Genomic DNA, 26,596 nt, shown 5'->3' with positions numbered 1-26,596 from the left:
GAGATGTGAGTTCAAGCTTAGGGAATTCCGTCTCCACAGTGAATATTCATTGTGGGCTGGAATGGTGGCCCTACTTGACCTCATTTTCAGAACTTTCCCTCTTCTTTTGGTGCCACAGGCAATGAGTGTTTGAATCCAATTCACCAAGGCGTTGAGTTATCTTTTCCTAAACGCTGGCTAGAGCAGGCTACCAACAAAATGTTAACTAAGCAATAATCACAGCAGTGGGCTACTGGCAGATTCAGAATCTAGGTTGGTGGGATCCCCAACTACAGCCAATAATATAATAAAGAGTCACCCAAGTTCCAATGACAAAGGGAAAATAAACTTAAGAAATAATGTCACATAACTAAAAATCTGGTCCTCTAGCATATGAAAAGCTGACTTGTACCAGGATGGTCCTCTATGAGAAGTAGCCCCATGTGCCTGGCCACCCACAGGGCACCATAATCCTGTGAGGTAAGTCAGATCATGACCCTGATTCTTCATGTGAAACAGACACTCAAGAAAGTCACACTTGGAAACCAGGAGACTTGCACTCAGCCAGGTTCTGCCTGGTTCCAAAGTTTGGCCTCCAGACCAGTGGGTTAGACTCCCCTCCCAACAAGAATCTGGCTTCCAAGCACTGGATAGCTGGATTTGTGAATTTGTCATGCATGACCTGTTTCAGAGAAAGTCTTGGTTAAGAGACCCTGGTTCTAAAAGAAAGAAAAGCTGGGCAGTGGTGGCACACACCTTTAATCCCAGCACTCAGGAGGCAGAGGCAGATGGATCTCTTTGAGTTGGAGTCCAGCCTCGTATTCGGAGTGGGATCCAGGACAGTCATAGCTACAAAGAGGAACCCTGTCTCAAAAAATCAAGCGGGGAGAGAGGCTAGCCTACCTTACAATACTGAGAACTAGGATGTGTGGAACACCAGGCACAGTTAAGGAGCAAGGTCTCCACTTAGGTCTGCTTAAAATAGCAGATGTCATCAGCAGTGCTATGTCTGTCACAGGCCTCAGCCAGGACGTCATGCACTTTTCAGAAGTGCCCTGCCCAGTGCCAATCAACACTGAAATTTGTCTGTGCTGAAGCCAAATGGACCTGCTTTGCTGTTAGTGCAGGTGCTAGACCAGGCCTTGAGAGCATCCAGTGGGGCCTACAGAACTAATGCCACTCCATCATCTGGAGACAAAGGACCAGAGGGACCAGGAGGCAAGTTCGACAACTGGATACTTTCCTGATCCTGGGAGACCCTTTTCTGAGAGCACCCACACACTGACTCGTGTTGTCTTGAACCTTCCAACCTCCATATGTTGCCAACAATAACATTGAGAGGTGTGCCACCAGTCTAAACACATCAAATGATGCAGTATCTGTCTGTTCTGCTACCATTTGAAAAGTCCCAGGGTCTTGGATCAGACTATACCAAAGTCCATCATATAGCATATCAGATTACAGGGTTATATTCAGATTGGCAGCTTAATGCCAAGAACTACACATTAAAAGGCATTTCGAAATTCTAATCACATCCTTGAATACTGCTCTTTAATACAAGTCAGACACTTATTCACATGTGCTGGACTTCACAATGGGATGTAAGCTTGTTTTTAAAAGCTAATGACTACTACTAATATTCTGCTCTTATGGCTACAATGACTTTATCCTCTAAAATCCTCTCCAAATGAGTAAGGCCTATCAATTGCCAAACCCTTCATAGTTTAGATATAAAACTATTTATCAACAGGTCTGGCAATACACTCTTTATGTGGCAATAATCATGGTGGCCACTGCCAAGTTGCACATCAACAGACTGAACTAGTCTTCCCAAATATAGCTTCTGAACTCTGGCAAGATAGGAAGAGCACTATATACAAGCAAACAGTCTCAGTCATCTCAAGAAGAAAGGCCTGAGGGCTGCACCTCCAGTCAGCCCAACGCAGAAAGCCTATGACTGGAGAAAACAGAACAAAACAGTCTAGGCATGGGGGCATGCTTGTAATACCAGCACTTGGGAGGCAGAGGCAGGATCCTTGCCACAAATTCAAAGCCAGCCTGGGATACAGACAAAATTCTAGGCCAGCCAGGACTATATAGTGAGACTCTATCTCAAAGTAAATAGAAACAAGATAGGCAACAGAGGCAGAAAGGAAAACGAAAGGACCAAGGCTTATATGCTGTGCCACTGTCATCTGGGAAATCTATAGACTTGTACCGTACAACCAGTATATACAAGGAGCTCAGAGACCTCAAAGTAGCTTGGGAATTCTAGACAGTTTCATTCTCTTCCTCCCACACAATAAATAAATGTAACAAAATAGAAGTTAAGAATGTATTGACAGAGAGAGACCAGTGTTGAGAGTGTAGTCCACAGATGAACCTGGCACCTAAGCTGCTGTGCCTGCTTACTATAGATTCCTGTCTGAGCTGCAGCCTACTGCATCAGATTGTGTGGGCTAAACTGCTAAAGCCCACAAAGAGAGAGATCTGTGAGACCAGGGGCCATTTTGGTCGAGGGAAAGACTGGATTTTTTTTACCAGGAATGAGACAGCTGGGGATGGATGGATTTTATAAATCTAGAATTTACTCATCTGAAAACAACTTGTGGATTTAAGAAACATGTCACATTAGAATGAGCTAACAAAAAAGAGGACTTTGAAGATTTTAGATTGGGTTTATTTTAAATTTTGGGTTCAGTCTCGTAGGTCAAATGGAGGCAGCAATCAGGAAGGGGCTCTTTGGGTGGTGGGACGGGGGGGGGGGGTGGTGGGTGGAAGGGAGGCAGGCGAATCTGACAAGAGGTCTGGGAGGGCCCTCCACAACTGAGTCCTGCACTCTTCTCAGCACAGTTGGTCATGCTGGGGGAACAGGGACAGATTGTTTCACAAGCATGAGCCAACATAGCCAACAGCCAGTTTCTCTAGCTTGGTGCATATGCCAGGTGTGTCTGTCCAGAGAATTAGACAGCTGACCTGATCACAACAACCACAGCACTTTACTGACCTACAAAGACACATGAGACCCTGCAAGTCTCACAACCTTTTAGAACTATTTGTTGGTCACCAGTCACAGGTCACTAAGGCCCTGTGGCTCCAGCATGGGAGAGCCAGGTAACTAACAAGGCCAAGCAGCAAAGACTGGATGAGCTTAGACATGCTGGAGATGCTTGAAGCTGGTGGCTGCAAATCCAAGAAGGGGCTCGACTCTCTCCATCTCCCAGCTGCTACCTGGAAGGTCACCCCTGGCCAGGGTTCAGGGAACCAGGACTATCTTGCCCCAGCCCTGTGCACTCCCTGTCCCTAGCCTTCTCCCTCTGAGGCCACTGAAGGCGCTTGTGGGTCCAGCAGACTCCCCAAGCCCCATTTATAACTTCAGTCTCCTCATCTGTAGAATTGGCAGTGGTCATATGAGTGGGCTGAGCACTACTAACAATGGACACAAGGTGCACCATAAACTGCTACATCGTTTCCCAGAGGACCCTGCACCAGTCAGGGAGAGAACTCTTGAATGAGAACGCAAATGAACACTCTGAATCAAGAATGACTGGGAATTTGGGGTGGTGGTGGTGCACGCCTTTAATCCCAGCACTTGGGAGACAGAGGCAGGAGGTTCTCTAGAGTTCAAGGCCAGCCTGGTCTACAAAGTAAGTTCCAGAACAGGCTCCAAAGCTAAACAGAGAAACCCTGTCTTGGAAAACTAAAAAGAATGACAGGAAAAAGCTCAATCTGAACAAGTTCTGGGGGAGTGTCAGGCCCAGAGGTTGTCCTAAGGACAAGAAATCTGTTAACTTTTTGAAGGGTAAGAGTCAGTGGCTATGGGTCAGGAGTAGCAACTTGGGTTCAAATGTCACAAAGCCTCAACTTTTTTCTAAAGCCAATGCTGGGGAGTTTGGGACCCATGCCCCTACACCCCACAGCTTCACCAGCCCCCCCTGCATATCGAAATAATGTTCCTGGTCTACTCCATCCTCTGGAGATGTCTAGGCTGAGATTTTTAGTGAGGGCCAGAGCAAATTCTCTTTCTAGAAAATCTCATTATAATTTAGGAGGTGGAAGCAAAGGGATCAAAAGGCCAGCCAGCCCAGGTTAAGGAGAATCAAAACTATATATATATATATATATATATATATATATATGGTTTAGACATATTTGTTCAAACAAATCTTCCAGTTTGATAAGATGAACAATATGCTCATGTTAATTTTTTTTACTTTTAATCAAAGTATTATACACACTTGATTAAAAATCAAGTAGCATGAAGGTTCTTCATATAGTCTTAAGAAAAGATTAAAACTGAGCCTAGGCATGGTGGTGCTAACCTTTGATTCCAGTACTCCAGAGATGGAGGCAGGTGGATCACTATGAGTTTAAGGCCAGCCTGGTCACATAGGGAATTCCAGACTAGTCAGGGCTATATACTGAAAACCTATTGAGAAAGAAGGGAGGGAGGGGGTAGAAAGAGGGAGGAAGAAGAGAGGAGAGAGAGACACACACTCAAAGTAAAACTAGTCCTGCAACCCACTCTGGTGTGTTCATAGAGGTGTGTCACTTGGATGTCTAAGCTCCACACCTGTGCTTCTGGGTTAAGTCCACACATCACCTACTAACTCATTAGAACAGCATTACACCGTCTTCGGTCTAACCCTCCCAACTGTGGCGGCAGGAGTTTTGGTTAGACAGGGAGGTGAGGTTTGCATTAATATATTCACTGCTCAGGCAATGAATGTTTTGTTACACTTTTCTTGGTGGTATTAGTTATATGCCATGTCTCTCTCTCTCTCTCTTCCTCCTCTCTTTCTCTATTGTTCCCTGGGGAGTGGTGGCACACACCTTTAGCCCCAGCACTCAGAAGGCAGAGACAGGTGGATTTCTATAAGTTCAAGGCTAACCTGGTCTACAGATCGAGTTCAGGTCAGCCAAGGCTGAACAGAGAGATTGATCCTGTCTTGAAAACAAAAAAACAAAACAAAACAAAACAAAACAAAACACCTGATTCTTAGGACTTCAGGGCCAGCCTCAGCAGCACAGTGAGTTCAAGGCTTACCTGTTACACGGACAACAGATTAACAACAATAACAAAATACTAATTTTCCTCTTGCTGTCAGTAGCATGCTGTGCTGTTCCTGAGGATTATGAAGAATCATTCTTTTGAACTTCTCCTGTATTGCCTCTATTCCCACCAAGTTCTTTTCTTCTGTGTATCTTTTTTATTCTTTATTACTATTGGAGACTTCTCCAAATATTCAATGAAATTTGGCTGCTCATTCATTATTTATAAGTCCTGTGTCCCAAAGGGGACTAGCACCTGGGAAGGAGCTGAGCAGTCCCCAGAACTGATATCTGGGGGATACTCTTCTGGGGCCATTCCTTTTTTTTTTTTTTTTTTTTAAATAAACAAGTATTTCGATCTTTTCTGTTAAAGCCTTGCGTAGCAGGCACTGGAAGCAGGGTTGGGAATCTTACTACTGTGTGAACTTTCAACAGCAAATTCCATTCTTGACCACTCTACTGTTACTAACCACAGGATTACATGAATTCCGGCTTCATATCAGACTCCTGAGTCCACAGCCTTATGGGAAACTCCCTATGGCATGTGGCTGAGGTGGAGTAGCTGTCACCTGGCTGTGAAAGGCTGGAGAGCCCGGTAAGAAATCTGAACATCCCTCTTGTAGCTTGTCCTCTATGGTTCTGATGCCTCTCATTTCTGACCCATCCTCAGTCTCCCACCAGTCCACTGGCTCACATCTTATTAAGTGCTTACTCTCAGAAATTAGGCTGCAGCATCCTGTATTGTTCTAAGTCTGCTACCACTCTTGATTGCTTCCCATTTCCTGAAAACTTTTGTTATTCACTCCCGTCTCCTTTTGTCCTTACACATCTTCAGTTTAAAAAAAAATTTTTTTTCTATTTGGGGCTGCTGCTTACAATCCAAGGACTCAGGAGTCTGAGTTGGAAAGACTGCCATCAGTTTGAGGTCAAGCTGGGCTCGAAAGTAAAACCAACAAAATTTGCTTGCTGTCATTTCAGTGGGGCTGGAAAAGGGACGGGAAACATTCACTTCTCACAAATCATTTTGTGCATCTATCTTACAGGCAGCACAGCTGTGGCTAAGGTTAAACAACTTACATCAAGTCTACACAGCATGTTGGTAGCAGAACCAGGAATGGAACCCAAATCCCTAAATCCCCTTGTTAGGTTGTCCTCATCAGATGATATCCACTAGATCCCATAATTAAAAGAACATGATGGAGGTGAGGAGATGGGTTAGTCACATAAGCACAAGGACCTGATTGTGGACCTCCAGCACCCACCTAAAAGTTGAGCATGGTGGGAAGTCTGTAACCCTGGTACTAGAAGGTAAAGACAGGAGGACCCTAGAATCTCAGTGAGAGACCTTGCCTCAAAAAATAAGATGAGAGTGACTGGTGCAGACACTCAATGTTGGTCTATGACCTTAATGAAAACCGTACACACATAGAAATGTACATGCACAGAAATGAGTGGGGTATGATAAAGAAGGACACAGGGCTGAAAAACTATTTAAAACCTGTTGCGGTAACAGGTCTCAGATCTCAGCTTTGCTGATGGAGGAGCATCCAGGCTCCCAAGTTCTTCAATCCCTTCATACCTGCACCTTAAAGTTTAATTGTAAATAGGAATATCATTAAACACAAATAGCATAGAGCACTCTTGCTTAATTCAAGAGTTTGAATTAGACTTAAAGTGATTTCCATGCTTGCACAAATGTCTGTGTTCTTGTATTTGGGTTCGTTCTGCAGTGAAGTTTCAAATTACTAAGTCTTGTTTGTTTTCTTCTGACCTGACTACTGAGTAAGATTTAAGTTTCCATAGCGAATATGGTGGCACGATCCTTTAAACCCTAACATTCAGAAGATCAAGACAGGAGGATCATGAGTTCTAGGTCAGCACTGGCTGGTAGCTCTTATCACTCACACATAGACACAGACACACAGACAGACAGATCGACAGACAGATCGACAGACAGACAGACAGACAGACAGACAGACAGACAGACAGACAGACACACACACACACACACACACACACACACACACACACACACACACACACAGCCCTGAAAAAGAAACATCTGTGAAATAAGATGTCTCATAGGGGAATTTAGGGGCCCAAATGGACACTGTTATCCTATCATCCTTTTGCTTTAAGACTAGCACTTTGCTTGGCTACTGAGGTTTGGTTAACTTGGAACTGGGAAGCCAACAGTTAATGCCTTTTCTCTCTTTCCCTAAGACTAAAGGAATCTGCCAAGCAGCGGAACTAGCCTGGGAGATCACATTACTTTTGGGGGTGGGGAAGAAGGCAGCTGGAGAGGAGTGTAGAGAGAGGGCTCCAAGGAAAAGAAAACAAGCTGTCCAACCCTCTCCACAGTGTAAACCCAGCAGGAAAGAGGAGGTAGAAGCGCCATGTTTACCCAAGTTATCAGCCCACAGTACCCTCCTTGGTCTGGCACCCTAGTGCTGTATCCAAGAAAGCAAAAGCTTGGGACCTGAGGAGTGCAGATCAGCACTGACTTTTTTACCAGTAGTGTTTTAGACACACACGAGGATGGATGCGCCCAAGTCTTCCCTCCACTCAGAAAAGCAGGGACAGAATTGAGTTAGACAGCCTGTTCTTTCTCCTTGAAGTGACAGATTGGACACATCGATCCAGAGCTACATCATGAACAGGGAAGGAAGGACTGCAGTTGACCCTAAAGAGACTGGTCACCAAGGAGCACTGTGCTTAGGGCCAGGAAAGGGTGGGTCTGGGCTCCTGGGCCTCTTGAAAGGAAAATAAGAACTGGGCTTGCCTCCTAAAGTCCACCTGGTCACCTTTCCTACCAGTTAGCACAGAAGATCCATAACACAGGATCTCCAAGTAATCTCCACATTCCCTAAGTGTGACAGTAGTGGGCTTTGTGTCAGCCAGAGAACTGTCTGTGAGGACAGTTTAGAAGGGATTAGCCTTTGAGTTAAGGAACTGCCCTATCCTAGCAGCAAAGCAAAGGACCTCACAAAGCAAAAAAGGAAGGTAACATTTGCCCTCCCTGTACCTGGCTCCTTGAACTGGACAGGATCTTCTGTCCTTCAGTCTCACACTACCCTTAGCTCTCAGGCTTCTAAAAACACCACCAGCTTTCCTGGGTCTCCAGCATGCAGACAGTGTGGACAGTGAGGCTCCAGAGCCTCTGTTCTAATGAGCCAAGACTCATGATAAATCTCTCCATAGAACATAGGGAGAATGGTAATTAGTGTGAAGAAAACGAAAGTCATGTATTCTACCATGGATCTAATGAAGAACTGCATCCAAAATGCAGAGAACCCTTCCTGCCCAGTCAGACAGTGTTCGAACTGGTTTAAAATGGGAAAAAGAGCCATTGACATGTCACTTAGAAGGCAAAATAAATGGCAGATAAGCACCCAAAAAGATGCTCAAGTCAGGCATGGTGACACACACATCATAGTACTGTGGAGGCAAAGGCAGATTCAAGGGCAGTCGGGTCTACATGGTAAGTTCCAAACCAGGCGAGATAAATCATGAGACATTCCCTCAAAAACAACAACAACAAACCAAACAAACAAAACAAAAACAACTCAGCATCAATGGCCAAGAGACAGAAACACAATGAGCTCCCACTCATGCCCACTCCAAGGACTACAATAATAAACTAAATGCTAACTAAGATTAAAAAGGAGTTTGGCAATTTCTTAAAGTTTGAGAGAAAGCCAGGTGTGGTGGTGCACCTTTATTCCAGCACCCAGGAGTAAAGGCTGGCAGATCTCTGAGTTCAGATCTCTGTGAGTTGGAGGCCAGCCTATTCTATATATCAAGTTCCAGAACAACTAGGGCTATATAAAGAGATTGCCTCAAAAAAACAAAACACAAAAGTTGAGATAAAACATTGCGAGATGCAGCAATTCTCCTGCTAAGTATCAACCGAAGACAAATGAGAGTATTCCCATACAAAAACTGTATGTGAAAGTTCACAGCAGCCTTATTCATCAACCTAAATGTTCATCAAGTGACAAGTGAATAAATAATCAAAAAGTGTATCTCAACAATGGAATGAGGTACTGATGCACATGCTACTACACAGATAAACCTCACAAGAATGGTAACAGTCTGGGAAGACGGCTCAGTTAGTAAGGTGCTTGTTGCACATCAGGAGAGCTTTAGTCCATCCCTACACCTCATACAAGGCCAGGTGTGCAGCATGCACTAGAGAGTGCAAACAGGATGACCTTCCAGTTAGTCAAGTGAGATTCAGGTTCAAGAGCTGGCTCAAAAAATAAGGTAGACAAAGACAGAGGACACACCCAATGTTGACCTCTGCATGCATATGCACACATGCACCACACACACACACACACACACACACACACACACACACACACACACACACGGTAAAAAAGAAAAGCTAATCACAAAAGAACACAAATTCCATGGAACTTTGTTATGTACAATGTATGGGAAAGGCATATCCATAAAAAGAAAGAAATCACATCTGTGGTACCTAGGGCTAGGGCTGGGCATAGGGCAGACTGCAGAGGGGCAGAAGGGTCTTTGGGAAAATGGAAATGCTTGAAAACTGAGTTGTGGTTATGATGTGTACACTAAACATTTACTAGAAATTACTAACTTATCCACTAAAATGATAAACTTTATGTACATAAATTGCACCTCAGTAAAACCGCTAATAAATCAAGAGGAAAGCATTGTGTTCTAAGATAGACACTTTATTCTAGTTGCGTGTCATACAGAAAACTTAGAAACACACAGTGTGGAGACTGGCTCCCTGCTGTGAAGACAGAAAGCCAAGCTCTGTGTGTTGTTGCTGGCACTCGGTTCATTTGAGACCTTTCTAATGAGGGTAGGGAACTGTCACTTTCCCACACTCCTGACACCATGCAACAGGCAGCACAGACACAACAGGGTTTCTGCTAGGGACTGGGGGAGGGGAGTGCTGCACATACAAATGAGGCCATCAAGATAGTAGGAGCAAGAGACAGTGCTCAGGCTGCTCACAGGAGAGACACAGGGAAAGCCAGTGCCTGGTACTTCGGGGACCAGTACCTCCCACTCAGGAAGCCTGGGATGCTCTCACAGTGGCACCCCAGCTTCCTACACTTAGCCTTCAGAGACAGAAGGCAATGCTCACATACACCACAATTCCAAGTGTTGAATCCTTGTGAAAACCAAGTGTAATATGTTATTAGATGGGGGTCAAAAAACACACAAGACTTAAGGTCTACTGCAGGAAAAGTTCTAGATAATAAATACTATGTTCCTAAGGGAATCAATTAACAATTAGTATTTCATGAATCATAGACTTATAATAAACAAAGGAATTTTGAGAATCAGACAATTAAGAATTTTCAGTTCTGGTGAAATGCTCACTGGGAAACACCACATGTGCAAGCCTGGACCTGAGTTCACTCCCTAGAATTCATGTAAAGGTGGAAGAAGGGAACTGACACCCAAAAGTTGTTCTCTGACCTCCACACAAGCCCCATGTATGTGACTGCTCCCCCCCTCCACCACAGCCTCTCTCTTTCCCACACAATTTTCATTACTCTTCAGCTTCTTTCCTTGCCAGGCAGGCAGTTAAGAAGTGCAGAGAAGCAGAGCCCTGGTTGAGTTTATTTCTGTGGAACGGCTCCCGGCTCCCAGATCAGGGTTCACCCAACCTGACCTAAAGGGTGTGGCCACCTGTCCTGCGCCTGACTCAGGTCTGAGTTAAACTTTCCTTATCTCTATTTGTCAGGGACTTTTGGGAGTGATTCCTGACATTTTCTTAATTAGAAAGAATAAGTCTTCTACCTTACAGATGTCAGCACTGTCCCCAGAGGCTGGGCTTCCCTTCCCTAGTTTATATCTATACCCCAAAAATGCTTCACAGATACTCAAGCACCCCACCCAGCTCATTACTTACAGGGTACACAGGCTGGAAGCCCTCAAGAAAAGCAGTGTCAGCAAGTTGCAGGTGAGGGGCAAGAGTGGAGACTATATGGGTCTTCTGAGGACGGAAGGACACTAGTTCCACTGTTTAGGGGACGAAACCATCCTTTGTCCCATGGTACCACATCACTTGCGGGATGCTGGCAGCCCCGTATGGTACAGTGTTTGCCTTTCTCATTTCCTGTTCTCAAGAGTCTCATTGGGAATCTGACAATATTCGATAACAGCCAAAATTACGAACGTATTTGCCCTCTGACCCATCAACACTACTTCTGGAGATTTACTTTACAAACTTACCCCCCCACACACATAGCACTGTTTGAATATCAAAGTATCATCATCAAGTTAGATTCTGATTAGCTTTCCAGTGGGGTGTATGAAGCTACCCAGAAGTATTTGGGTATTTGTTACAAGTATTTGTTACAAGTATGTGAGTATCTGTTACAAGTTAGCAACTCATTCATTTCTTCTCTGAAACTGATTGTCAAGATCCTGCCTGGTGGCTCCATTTTCCAATGTGGCTTCTACTGTCTGCTTCTCAAAGAGAGGGTGCCACCTGTGTCTTGTTGGCTATTAACATTCCCAGGCACCAAACATACAAATGAGGCTATCAAGACAGTGAGAACAACACACAGAGCTCAGGCTGCTCACAGGAGAGCACTGAGAACACATCACCACAGAAGGAAGTATATTAGAAAGAAAAGTAATTAAAATGCCAGTGGGGGGCAGAAAGATGACTCATTGATAAAGACTCTTAAGTGCAATGACCTGAGTTTGATCTCCAGTACCCATATGGTGAAAGGAGAGAACCGACTCCTACAGTTGTCCTCAGATCACAACACATGTATTGTGGCATGTACACACATACTCGCATGCATTCACACACAAAGACACACACAACAAATATTTTTAAGTCATTAGGAAATAAACACTAAACATTCTGCAAACTTTTTTTTTTTTTTTTTGAGACCCTATCAAGTGTCTCAAAGGGCAGTGTTCTCTAAGGGCAGTGGTTCTTTCTCAACCTGTAGGTCCCAACCCTTTTAGGGGGTAGAAAGACCTTTTTACAAGGGTTATGTATCATATTTACATTACAATTCATAACAGTAGCAAAATCACAGTTATGGAGTAGCAATGAAATAATTTTATGGTTGGAGTCACACAACATGAGGAGCTGTATTTAAGGATCGCAGCATTAGGAAGGTTGTGAACCACTATTCTAGGGTCATAAGGGGTGAAAGGCAATGAGAAGAGCCCCCGGTCTCAGAGCTAACATTCAGGTCGGGAAAAGACACAATAAATAGGGAAATTCAGCTGTTTAAGTTTGTGGAGCTAAAGCACAGAAGGAAAGGGTATTACACTTGGGCTGCAGGTTTAGATAAAGGTTTAGAAAAGCCATTGCTGAAGATGACAACTGAGGCAAAGAGAAGAGGGAAATATGGGTCAAGTGCTGCCCTGGCAAAGAGAACCATGTGCTGAGGCTCTGAGCAGGGAGGAAAAGCAGAGGCCAATATGGCTAGACAACAGTCAGCAGAGAGACAGCAGACACATGCTGGGGGCGGCAGGGAGAGGGAAGACTGTATCAGGCCTGGCATATGCAGGGCTTTTGGTTTTAGTCCAAATGATGTAGGAAGGTGCTGGGAGGTTCGGGAGAGAGGAAGCAGCAACAGGACCACAGACACAGGATTAGACTGGCTATTACACGGACAGCAGAGAAGAATAGGATCATTGGAATGGGATGGGCAGGAAAAAGAGTGTGTGACCTGACCATGTTTGGAAGTTATGGTTAACCAAGAGGCTTGTGTGGAGTCAGAGAGTCATGGAAGACTCTATGATGATGTGAACATATACACACATATACAACACACACCAAAAAGAGGGGCAAAGAAAGATAAAAACATTAACCAAAGAAAATCTTTTATTTATTTATTCATTCATTCAATCAGTCAATCATTTATTTATTTGTTTGTTTGTTTGTTTGTTTTTCGAGACAGAGTTTCTCGTGTAGCTTTGGAGGCTGTCCTGGAACACTCTCTCTGAAGACCAGGTTGGCCTCGAACTCACAGAGATCCACCTGCTTCCGCCTCCCAAGTGCTGGGATTAAAGGTGTGAGCCACCAATGCCTGACCAAAAAAAAATCTTAACAGCATATGAAACAACTATAGTTTGATTTTATTGTGTGTGCATGCATGTGGGGAGGGAGGATATAGTGCGTGTGCAGGCAAATGAAAAACAAATATTCAAAGATAAATATGACAGAGACTGCATAATACTACAGAAAGAAATTAGAAGTTCTAAATTAAGGGAAACAGGACTACATTCGGGGATTAGACAACTCCAGATGTCAGCAGGGGTTATAAAGTCAACACAACTAAAGACCCAAAAGGTTTCTAGTAGAAATGAATGGGCCGAGCCTCTACTTAACATGCAAAAATGAGGATTTAAATAGACAAAACAGGAGACTGACAGTCTACTATAGTTCTCATTATAATTAGTGTATCAGCAACCAACAGGATGATGGAAAGCAGGAAGAAGACCATTATACATCCTCACCAGATTCCCAGCAGTGATGCAATCTATGGGGAGGAGAGATTCTGTGAGCAAGGGGAAGAGGCTTACTCTGCTTCCTGACTGCCACAGTGATTAACTAGCAGTTCCTGACACTGTGCCTTCCCAATGGCAGACTGTCCTCTCCTGAGACTGAGTAAACCCTTCTCCCCTCAGGTAGTCTATGTGGACTCTTACTTACATGGCATCTACAGAAAGCTGCCCAACGGTGTTCAGATACTGGTTAAAGAATTACTGGGGTTACCAGGGAATGGTGGTGGGCGGTGGTGGCACATGTCTTTAATACCAGCAGAGGCAGACAGGAGAATCTCTATGAGTTTGAGGCCAGTCTGGTCTACAGAGCAAGTTCCAAGACAGCCAGGGCTACACAAAGAAACACTGTCTCAACCCCCCTCCCCCCACCCCCCAAAAAGAATTACTGGGGCATAGTAAGGGTGGCTAGAGAGGATCCAGTGGTTAGGAGTGCTTGCTGCTTTTGCAGAGGACCTGGGTTCTGTTCCTAACACCCAGACTCAAACATCCTGTAACTCCAGCTCCAGGGTATCTGACACCCTATTCTGGCTTTTGAGAGCACCCAAAAGCTGTAGCACAAATGCTCACATGTTCGCGCTCACACACTTTCTTTCTTTCTTTCTTTCTTTCTTTCTTTCTTTCTTTCTTTCTTTCTTTCTTTCTTCCTTTCTTTCTTTCATTCTTTCTTTTTTTAAGAACTATTCAGATATGTTTGTAGAGGATGCTTTAGTGGAAACTTGACATTTAAGCTGGTGGGTCAAGTGCAGCAGACCACCCTCCTTAATGTGACTGACAGTTTTTCATTCAGCTAAAGGCCCCCAGAGTGTGACCCATGCTTGAATCAGGAGAATTCTTCTTGCCTGGCTGCCTGGACTAGGCCCTGTGCTTTATCCTACCTCAATACTCACTGCAACAGCAGTTCCAACTGGGCCCAAAGCTGACAACCTTCAGCCCACAATACCTCACTGGCTCTCTTAATTCCAAATCCTTAATGTAAATCCTTACTATACTACTCTCATTTTTCAAGGTGTGTGTGTGTGTGTGTGTGTGTGTATGTGTGTGTGTGTGTGTGTGTGTGTGTGTGTGTGTGTGTGGTTGTGCATATGTGTATAGCTGCCTGTGAAAGCCAGAAGGCGGCACTGGATCCCCCGGAGCTGGAGTTACCATAACAGATTGTTCTAACGCCTAAATGTGAGTGCTAGGAACTGAACGAGATCATCTGCCAAGAGCAGCAAGCTTTCCTAACTGTTAAACCCTCCAGCCCCACTGCAAATCTCTTTCCATACACAAACATACACACTACTGAATCCAACTTTGTGATTCTGATGTAGAAAATGAGACAACATTGGCCATTGTATGTCCTTTAAAAGGCCTCCCTCTAAACCATGTTATAGCCTTACATATTTTGCTACCTAACAACTTGTTTAAATAACTTATTGATGGGGAAAAATTATTGGTTTCCTCTTGTGTCTAGAAACTTTTTTAAAAAGATTTATTTGTTCATGTAGTTATGTATATGAACGCTCTTTCTTCATGCACACAAGAAGAAGGAATCTGACCCAATGCAGATGGCTATGAGCCACCATGTGGTTGCTCGGAATTGAACTCAGGATCTCTGCAAGAGCAGTCAAATGCTCTTAACCGCTGAGCCATCTCTCCAGCCTGTATCCAGAAACTTTTATTAACTTTTTTTTCCAAGACGGGGTCTCAGGTAGCCCGGGCTGGTCTGGAAATCAGCATTCAGACAAAGATGACCTTAAAGTCTGATCTTTCTGATTTTTCACCTCCCATTTGCTGGAATTATGGGTATGTGCCACTACAGCAGACTACTAAACTTCATTTTTAGTTGATAATTAAAACAAATTATTATGAAGAAATATGAGTATGTCCATAACACGTGTAGTTTATCTCTTTTTATCCTTAAAGAAACTGTTTAACTAATGAAGAGCCAATGATAAACCCTGTCTTAATTTATTGACAATTTTGACTCAATGTTAATAGCTTTATTCTTGCAAAGGATAGATAAATCCTTCATTGAGAACGTCATTGAGAACTCCAAAACCTGGAGAGATGGCTCAGTGGGTAACAACACTTGTTGTACAAGCATGAAATCCCCAGTTCAGACCCCAGCACTCCCATTAAAAAGCTAGGTGTGCTTGGTCCTGCCTCAACTGGATGATGGGACAGACTTAGTAGACTTCCTAGGGGAGGCCTTACCCTCTCCATGGAGCAGATGGGAGGGGGGAATGGAGGGTTTGGGAGGAAAGGAGGGACGGGGAACTGGAATTGGAATGTAAAAAATTAATTAAAAAATGAAAAAAAAAAAAAAAAAAAAGCTAGGCATGGCCTCACACACCTGGACCCCAGCACTGTATGAAAGAGATGGAGGATGATAGATACTTGACTGCCATCTGCCTAGCTCCAAGTTTAAACTAGAGACCTGTTTATAGAAGATGACAGAAAAGGACACCTGATATCCTGTCCCAGCCTCTTCAGGAATACACACATGTGTATCCAGCTCATGTGCACACACACACACACACACACACACACACACACACACACACACACTTTCACTCACATACACATACAAAGGGAAGACGACAGACGACATACAAAAAAGAGAAGCACAAGGTGAGTCCCATCTGTAAAATGACAGTTACTCACCTCAGATAATGAATTCCATTCCTCTTCATCATCAAAGTGGCATAACTTTCTGAGCTTTCTGGCATTTAGGGAACTTATGTTCACAAAATGTTCCATATTTTTACAAAGTTGTCTTTATAATAATTTTACTTATCGTTGTGTTTCCAAATCACTGCCTCTCCCAGCTCTGTCTGTGGTTTTGCCAGCCCAGCCCTGGCCAGGGAGAATGCATAGAGAAGCTCAGCAGCCCTGGCTTAGTCAGTCAAACGGGAAGCCAGGAAACTCTTGAGAGGAGTGATGTAATCCTAGAAGGGAAATGCTGGGAGCTGCAGCCGTCACTGCGTCTTGAGAGAAGACTAAAAGGATCCAGAATTTCCACAACGGAACTTTACAACATTCAGAGTACAATCGGAAACCCTGGACATCTGGAGTCCAAGAAGACACAGTAAAACCCAGAGTCCTACCTGGTTTGGAGCCACTCTCATAGCTGTCACACTGATGTACAAGGGAAGGCACATTCCCAATGAATGAGTAGAAATCTTACTGAGGACAGAAAGCCCAGCAAGGGGACAGAGACAACACAAAGAACTCAATGGAAATTCCAGAACTGGAAAAAAAAATTAAATATAAGAAATGAAAATCCCACTAAATGTGCATAACAGCTGACTGGGAGAGGGAGGAAGAAAAATGGAATGCCAAGAAAGATAAGTAGGAGCAGCCATGATGGCTCATACCTGCATTTCCAGCACGTGGGACGTAGGGATTACGCATCCAAGCACAGCTTTAGCCTACACAGTGAGTCTCTGCCCGCCTCCAAAAAGGAGCAGGGTAGAAACCCAATACAAACAAGAGGAAAAAGACTGAAAGGAAAAAAAAATTAACTCAGAGTAGGTTCTAGACGATACCAAATGGTGACAGGGGAAGCTGGAGTTGCCAGAAAGCAGAAAAAGAAATAACAGGATTCTAAAGAAACAAGGGCCCCAAACTTTAATGACGTATAGAAACTTGATGCAAGCCACTAGATGAGCACCAAAAAGAAACAGAGCAAGCCACATACAAAAACCAAACATCCAGGCCTCTGTTAAGATCTTTTTTTTTTTTTTTAACGATAGAGTCCTCATGTTGCCCAGGGAAGTTTCAATGCCACAATCCTCCTGTCAGCCTTCTGGGAAGCTAAGACTAAAAGTACATACCACCATGATCACTTGGTGATGGGCAAATAGTGAAAGCAACCATAGGATGATCTAGTAAAGAACGGGAACACTGATTTATCAGAAAATATGATGACCAAGAAAGTTGAACTTGGAGCCACAGAGATGGTTCAGTAGTTAAGAGTGAAGGCTGCTTTTGCAGGGGAGTCCCCAGCACCCATGTCAGGTGGTTCATAGTCACCTGTAATTCTGGTTCTAGGGACTCCAACATCTCAGGCCTCTGTGGGCAATGTATTCTCGATGCTCACATCCATAAACACACACACAAATACAGAGCTCAAAACAAATCTTTTTTAAAAAAAAATATTTATTTATTTATTATAGTGTTCTGCCTGTAATACTCCTGCACACCAGAAGAAGGCACCAGATCTCAGTATAGATGGTTGAGTCACCATGTGGGGTTGCTGGGAATTGAACTCAGAACCTGTGAAAGAGCAGTCAGTGCTCCCAACCTCTGAGCCTTCTCTCCAGCCCCCCCAAATAAATCTTTAAAAAAGAAAGGGCACTTTTAAAGTCAGAGGGAAGGCAGGAGACAACCAACTAGTTAACTCAGTGTTCTGGACCACTGTGCCTAGACAAGGTACTCCAGGAATGAAGGTCTGGGTTATAGCTCAGCATGAACAAGACCCTGTCTTTGATCCCAGTACACAGAACAGCAACAACAAAATAAAAGAATAAGAGTAAAACAAAGGTGCTTAGAGAAAAGAAGATGCGAGGGACTGGAGAGATGACTCAGCAGTTACAGCACTGACAGCTCTTCTAGAGGACCTGGATTCAATTTCCAGCTCATAAATGGCAGCTCATAACTGCCTGTAACTCCAGTTCCAGGGGATCTGATCTGACACCCTCATACACACATACATGCAGGCAAAACACCAATGCACATAAAATAAAAATAAGTAAACCATTAAAAAAAGAAGAAGAAGAAAAGGAAGAGATCCAGTGCAATCCATGGCAAGACTGTGCTGAGAGGTAAGAAGAATGAATACTCCTGAGGTAGATAAAGGAGATGGGATGGGCGTTGGCAAAATGACTATACAGGTCCTCAGAAAACAGACCTATTTCAGAACACCATGTGGTCTACATGGAGCTCACATTTACATCATGAACAGAAAATGGCCCTTTTGTGGACTTGTGTATGGAATACAAAACCCCAGATGAGATAAACCTAAAGAAGAGCACACCAACCCAACACACAATGAACTTGTGGCAGTTCTGCAGGCTCACAGTTCTGAACCTAGGGCTCACACGAGGCAAGCACTTAACAATTAAGCTGTATCCCCAGCCTTGTCAAACTTCTAGAAAGTAAAAAGAACATGATGACATCAGGCTCACTGGGAAAGCCAGCAGTGACAGGGTTTTCCCTCCAAAACCACAAAGGCCACTAGCATCAAAAGATCGCATATATAGCAAATGTGTCTTTTAGGGATCAAGTAGAAATTCAGGTATTCCCAGATGAAGGAAACGAAGAGAATCTGTCGCTGAGAGAACAGCAAAAGCTTAAGGAAAGAAGCTGTGATTCAATGGGATGGATCTTCCCTGCACCACAGCACTCTTTATATACTTCACCAGCCCAGAGCTGTTGGTGCCACTGCCCTAAGCTCACCATGGCACTGCATGAGCCAAGAGTGAAGAGCTCTGGGATCCCAAACACAGCTCCAAGTATCAGCTTCAGTGAGTCATGGGCACCTCATGCCCACAGCTGGATGAGTCCCCAGCTCTCAACAGATTGTACAAGTTGCTGCAAGAGGACATTTAGGGCTGCATTCTGAATTCATATACATCATGAGTGATGTATGTGTTTTTACCCTTTTCTCCTCCTTCCATAGCTCCTTCTTTTTCTTTCTTTCTTTCTTTCTTTCTTTCTTTCTTTCTTTCTTTCTTTCCTTCTTTCTTTCTTTCCTCCCTCCCTTCTTTCCATTTCTTTATCTAGTAGGGATGGAATCCACAGCTTTGAGCATGCTTGGTAAGCTCTCAACCAAGCTACAACCCCAAGACCTTCCCATTCTTTTTTAAAATGTCTTTTATTATTAAATTATAATATAATTACATTTCCCCCTTCCTTTTCCTCCCTCCAAACCCTCTCAAACACCCCTCATTGTTCATTTTCAAATTCATGGCCTCTTTTCTCATTAATTGTTGTCACATACATATATGTATATACATATATATTTCTAAATATAACCTGTTTAATCTGTACAATGTCACTTGTATGTATGTGTCTATGGCTGACCATTTGGTATTGAATAACCAGTTGGGTTGTTTTCCCTGTGGAAGACTGTTTCTCCCAATCTCAGCATTCCTTAGCTGCCTGGGATTTTGTGTAAAGACCGCATGGTCTCTGTCTCTGCACTCCTCCCCTCCACTTGGGCATGTCTACTGTTGACCTTGTTCAGCTCATGTTTAGGCTGTGATGTTGGTGAGACTATAGGTGTAGCTTCTGATATTAGAAAGAGACATAGTGTCACAGTTGCTTTGGCTCTTAGAATCTTTCTACCACTCTTCTACAATATTACCTGAGCCTTAGGTGTAGGAGTTGTGTTGTAGATGTATCCACTGGGGCTTGATTCCACACTCTGCATTTGAGTGGCTGTGGTTTTCTGTAATGGTCTCTGTCTGTTGCAAAGAAAGGTTTCCTTGTTGAGGGGTGAGGACGACACTTACCTGTGGTTTAGGAGGACAAATGTTTAGAATGTGGTTGTGGTTTATGCTGGTTTATTAAAAGTGTCAGTTGTAGATTCTCCTCCAAGATCTATGACTTCACTAGCCCTGAGTAGTCTGCTAGGTTTCCAGTACCAGGCATGATTTCCCCTTTGTTGAAAAGGACTTGAAGGGACTCAAGGAAGTCTGAGCATGGCAAAAACATGGCTCTGGCAGGTCCTGTCCTTCTCCCCATTCCCTCTGCCTTGCTAAAAACCCATAGATTAAATTTCTAAAGCTAAGGCCAGGTGTTGGTGGCCACGCCTTTAATCCCAGCACTGGGGAGACAGAGGCAGGCAGATCTCTGTGAGTTCAAGACCAGCCTGGTCTCCAGAGCGAGTGCCAGGATAGGCTCCAAAGCTACACAGAGAAACCCTGTCTCGGAAAACAAAACAAAACAAAACAATTCCTAAAGCTAGCCACCAAGGTCTATTCCCTTATTTGGCCACTTCTTCCTCCTAAGACTGACTAACAAGGTCCAGCTATCAAAGAATTAAAGTCCAGCAATCAGAAGCCCCGCTTTGGCTGCCCTAATTAGCATGCCCAATCAAAAGTAAACACCTCAACCTAACACTGGGTTTCCCCTTTTACCTTTTTTGTTTGTTTGTTTGTTTTCTCCAAGACAGGGTTTCTCTGTGTATCTTTGTAGACCAGGCTGGCCTTGAACTTAACAGAAATCTGTCTGCCTCTGACTCCCCAGTGTTGGCATTAAAGGCATGCTCCACCACCATCCAGTTCCCCTCTTACTTTATAAACTGCCATTTGGCTATGGGCTACATCTGTCTCCTCTCTATCCAGAAGCTCAAGGACAAATATCCCTTCTTCCTTTCTCCTTCTCTCTGATCCTCTATCTCCTGTCTTTGTCTCATATTCCTTGCCCTTTGTCCCTCTAGGGCAAATAAATCTTTGTGCTGAGAACTTGGTCTTGGGGCATCTTGTACTGAACAAGTCCCTTCAAGACTTAAGTCAATTAGAGGGCTATTGGTTACTGCCAAGGTATGTGTGCCATTACTGTACCCTTAGGTTTACCATGCCATAACTAGTCATTGTTGTAGCTCATAGGCATCGTATCTGGGTAGGAATATTGTTTGCTTCCCTCTTTTGGAAGCTTGCATGGAGCTTTCCAGTACCTTCCACCTTTTGGGGGACAACCAAGTAAAATACCAATAGTCTATAATGTTTGGGGAGACTCTTGAACAGCCTTGACCAACAGCTCAAAAGAGGGATTTTCATGCCTGGCAGCAGGGGCTTTGTTAGGTGGTCTTTGGCCCTTGGGAGCAGCAGTGTCAATCCAGGTGGGAAATTTTTATTTCAACTATATATGTATGCTTATACACAGACATATATATATATATATATATATATATATATATATATATATTAGAGATTTTATTTCTTAGGTAGATAGTTAATAGTATAGCTCCTTATGACTTTTTCAGGTATCCTTACAGTTTGTTACTTTACTGTCCCTTTTTTTTTATCTCCCTCCTCCCTCCCTAATTAGAGCCCTTCCCCTTGTCCCATTTCCCTGACCCCATCCCATTCTTAAAGAACCACTATTCTTGTGGAAAGTGGCTTGGAGAATGACAGGAAAGGTTGGAAAAGAACACTAAAGACAGAGGCAGGGGGATATCTGGCCAGCCTGGTCTACAAAATGAGTTCCAGGACAGCCAAGGCTACACAGAGAAACCCTGTCTCAAATAAATAAATAAATAAAAACCCTTAAATGAAGTAAACTGGTTTCAGACCCTTAGGAGTAGAGATGAATATCTCATTTTGTATTTGCATCTAGCCTTCAAATTTTTAACATCATGGCATTTTATGTTATGGGATTGTTTATCTCACTTAAAAACATTCTAATAGGGGCTGGAGAGATGGCTCAGTGGTTAAGAGCACTGGCTGTTCTTCCAGAGATCCTGAGTTCAATTCCCAGCAACCACATGGTGGCTCACGACCACCTTGAATGAGATCTGGTGCCCTCTGCTGGCATGCAGGCAGAAGACATAATAAATAAATAAATAAATAAATAAATAAATAAATCTTTATAAAAAAAACTTGGAAGGCAAAAAAAAAATCCATTAAAAAAAAACATGCTGATAGGTAGCCCATCTCTACTTCCTGTTAGATTTCTCATATTTACAAAGTAAGAAATGTTCATTCTCTATCACTGTCCATTGTAGCAGGCTTTCTTTTGAACCACCAACTAGCTCCCAAATCATGATACGAGACTTATTATTAGTTATGAATGCCCCTTATCTTATGCTTGTCCCTCTAGCTCTTATAACTTAATTTAACCCTTTTCTCTTCATCTACATTTTGTCCCGGGGCTTTTTAACCTTTCTTTCATTCTGTATCCTAATCCGTGTCTGTCTGGCTGGCCCAGGGCATCTCCCCCTCTTCCTCCCTCATTCTCTCTCTTCTCTTCTCTTCCCCTCTCGAGCCTAGATTCCTCCTGCTTATTCTTTATGCCTGTCCCTCCTCTGCCTAGCTATTGGCCATTCAGCTTGTTATTAGCCCAGTCAGGTGCCTTAGGCAGGCAAGGTGAAACAGCAACACATCTTTACATAATTAAACACATGTAGCATAAACAAATATAACATACCTTTACATGGTTAAAAGCAATATTCCTCAACATAAACAAATGTAACACTTCTTGACATAAAGTAATATTCCACAACAGTTCATGGTGACTTTCAGACATCAGAGCTTTTTAATGACAGAGAGGTCAGGGTGCCAGGCAACCAAAGAATCTTTCCAGTTTTGCAAAATAAAGAGCTCTAAATCTCGAAACTACTGACTGCAATAGTAATGATGGCTGCAACAGAAACCAACAGGTGGAGGATGCATTGGCAGAGTCTTCTGGTCTGCTGTGCTTGGGCTCTTATGGTTATCATTAAGAAAACACTTTCAAAAACAATAGCAAAGGACCAGCTAGCTTCAAGGACAGACTATTCTGAAACCACTTCCAGGAACAGGGTTTGTTTAAACAAATGCAGTAAGTGAAAGCAGCTGTTGGAGGGCCAATGCATCTGAAGAGTTCTAAGATCACCCACTTCATCGTGCCAGTGAATGGTTCCTTCATGGTGCTGTGAAGCAAGGAGTGGGCAGCACATAAGCTAAGACACTGCAGAGCAAGGAGTGGTACACAGTGAACATGAGGGACCTGTGGCGCAGGAACCCATGTGAGAAACTACATCCCAAGCCAACTAGCTCTAAGCTCCATGCTTCTCCTAAAGGCTGTGCTGATGTTCACTTAGGCAGCACATATACTAAAGGCTGTGCTGAAGGAATGTAATGGGCCCAAGGACAGTGAAGAACATGATGTTCTTGAGAGAACTATGAAGAGCCAGTAAAGTCAGCAGAAGGTTAGGTGATAATGCTGTCACAGAAACCGATGGCCAAAGATCCTTGGAGGCTCTAGAGAGACTACAAAGCATGCCTCTTCCTGTCTGAAAGCTAGCACAAGCCTCAAGGACTGTGGAGCCTACGGATAAGGCTTGATTATAAAATCATTGTCCTTAACTTGACAACAAAAGCACAAGGGGCTTGCTCCTGGGTGACCGACCCCCAGTCAAATTACAGCTGAGCAATAAACTCTGTGAGTTTATTGAAATCTGACCTTCAGAAGAGGACTGAACAGGCCAGGAAATAAACATTCCTGTGGCCTCCTAGGTGTTTCGAATTGAACCTTTGTGTGTGTGTGGGGGGGGGGGGGGAGTTCTTCCTAAGCTTGTGAGCAAAAGAAGTGAAAAAATTAGTCAAATAAACGAGCTGGATCATAAAGCAAGACTTTGCCGGGCATTGGTGGTGCACGACTTTAATCCCAGAACCAGCCTGGTCTATAAGAGCTAGTTCCAGGACAGCCTCCAAAGCCACAGAGAAACCCTGTCTTGAAAAAACCAGAAACAAAATTAAAAAATAAAGCAAGACTTCTTTGAACACTTTCTGGATGATGAACTTACAGCTTAAGAAAACATGACCTGGGCTAGAGAGGTGGCTGAATGGTTAGAGCACTGACATTTCTTTCAGAGGACCCAGGTTTAACTACCAACACCCACATGGCAGCTAACTGTCTGTAACTCTAGTCCCAGAAACTCCAATGTCCTCTTCTGAACTCCTAGCACACTGCCTGTATGTGGTACACAGCTACACATGCAGACAAAACACCCATACACACAACAATTTTAAAAAGAAATGTATATGTACTGACAATAGGAATATTAAAAACAAGCCCCTCACATATCCTTCATTTTGGCTGCTCTTGGGCAGCATTTCCTTCCTTCCTTCCTTTTTTTTTTTTTTTTTTTTTTTTTTTTTTTTTTTTTTTGAGATAGAGTCTCTCTTCCCAGCCCTGATTGTCCTGGAACTCTATGTAGACCAGGATGGCCTTGAACTCACAGAGATCTGTCTACTTCTGCTTGCCCTACTGCTGGTATTAAAGATGTGCAACACTATGCCTGATTGAGCAGCATTTTATTGGCCATTTCTATGAAGAGGCAAGGTGTTATTAGTGAAGGGAGTATCTAACTGGCTCTCCAAACAGCCTGCTGCTTTCCAACTTGATGCCCCTACCAACTCCATCTACTGATGGGGGAGGTCCTTCTGTATATATGTTTCTCTTATTGGTTGATGGATAAAACACTGGCCAATAGCCAGGCAGGAAGCATAGGCAGGGCAAGCAGACCAGGAGAAGGCTGGGGAAAGGAAGGCAGAGGGAGGCCTCAAAAAGGGACAACATGTAGCCACCAAAGAAGTAACAGGTCCAGGCATTCTCTGGTAAGACAAGACCATGGGAAAAATATATAGATCAACAGTTATGGGTCAATAATTAAGAGAGAAGTAGCCAGTAAGAAGCCTAGCCATCGGCCAACAGTTTTATAGTTAATATAGCGTTCGTGTGTTTATTTGGAGTTAATTGGCTGCAGGACTTGCCTGGAAAGAAACTCCAGCTACAATCTACTATATAAAGATAATACCTGCCACCTCATATGACATCGTCGCTTTTTCTGGAGTGCAAATTTTTTCAGGTACCACAGTGGAAACAGATCAAAAGTATCTCTTAGATGGGACCAGAGAGATAGCTCAGAGGTTGTATATAATAAATAAATAAGTATCTCTTAGGCTCTCCCCGAAACTCAGCACTTCCTTCCTGTGTCCAGGAGGCCAGATCAGGAAGCATCTGTTGTCTGGCCTCTGGTGTGTTATGGAGACCAAGACAGAACTAGAGGTCTGGAAGGAGCAGCTCAGGCAGGAAGACACTGATGAAAAAGGAAGAGCATCAAATTCACAAGCATGGAACTAAGGAGACCTTCCCTGGAAACAACTGAGGCCTCATTCTAGCATGTGGACTGCTGAAGGATACAAAGTTCAGCACTACCTAGATTTGCAAACAAAAGAAGACAGGACCCATTAGCAAAGACAAAGTCCCAGAGACTGTGAGACTCAGCACAAGTATGGCAATACTATAGCATTTATCCTAGAAGAGAGCCCAAAGGGCTCAGTGTGCTTCCTGGATGTCAACACACTGCTGTTTGCAGCCTGACCTCTGATGTGAAGAAAGCATAATTGGGTGTGACTCTTAGGCAAGCTAACAAGCCTAGTCCACAGTCTCCCTTCCTTTTTTGGGTTCACTTCCCTTGACATGCACCATTGAAAATGTTCTTTGTGATGGATTCTTGGCAGTAAATTCCTTTTGTTTTTATATGACATCTTATTTGTTCTTTTTGTTGTTGTTGTTGTTTTGTTTTGTTTTGTTTTGTTTTTTGAGACAGGATCTCACCATGTAGCTTTGGCTGCCCTGGAACTCACAATGTAGACCAGACTGGCCTCAAACAAAGAGATCTGCCTGCCTCTGACTCCATAGTGCTGGGATTAAAGGCCTGTTCCACTATGCCCAGCTCACTCTCAATCTTAAAAGGTAGTTTTATGGCTCTACAATTCTAGGTTAAGGGTTGTTTCCCGCCTGTTCTGTGTTTAGTCTGTATCGGGACTTCCATGCTCACAGCACAAAAGCCAGCAGGTCCCTGCTGGTCTCTTTAGGTGTTCTCTGTCTTTTCTCTACAGCTATTTCTAGAACCTGTTCCAACTTCAATGCTCTACAGGTTCATGTTTAGACCTAATCTCCTGCCTTTCCTACTACTGTTTTGGAGTTTGATAGGCTTTAACCCTAAGGATTTGTATCTCTCACTATCACCCTAGAAACTGAACCACAAGCCTTTGCCCTACATTTCATTACTTAAAGGACCTAAACTTTCCTAGAGTGGTAGCACACGCCTTTAATCCCGGTACTCAGGAGGCAGGGGCAGGTGAATCCCTAGGAGACCACCTGGAAGCCAGCCATGGCTGCATAGAGTCCCTATCACAAAACAAAACCAAGTTCTCCTGCTTGTCAGTGAAAGCCCATATCACTCCCATCCCACATCACTAACAGGAAAATATCTGACAGCTATAAAATCACAGCATCTCTTAAGCTCATCAGAGTGACATCACATGAGTAC

The 26,596-nt window shown here is 43.6% G+C and overlaps 1 protein-coding gene across 4 annotated transcripts in view; it reads right to left on the bottom strand.

Annotated features, from left to right (window-relative positions):
* Positions 1–26,596, bottom strand: part of Abl1 (ABL proto-oncogene 1, non-receptor tyrosine kinase) — a 123,115-nt gene that overhangs the window by 45,925 nt on the left and 50,594 nt on the right. The window lies entirely within an intron of this gene.

The sequence above is a fragment of the Cricetulus griseus genome, chromosome 6 (genome assembly GCF_003668045.3).
Source record: "Cricetulus griseus strain 17A/GY chromosome 6, alternate assembly CriGri-PICRH-1.0, whole genome shotgun sequence".
Taxonomy (NCBI): Eukaryota; Metazoa; Chordata; class Mammalia; order Rodentia; family Cricetidae; genus Cricetulus; species Cricetulus griseus.
The sequence above is the reverse complement of the archived record's forward strand: the minus strand, read 5'-3'. Positions and strand labels throughout refer to the sequence as shown.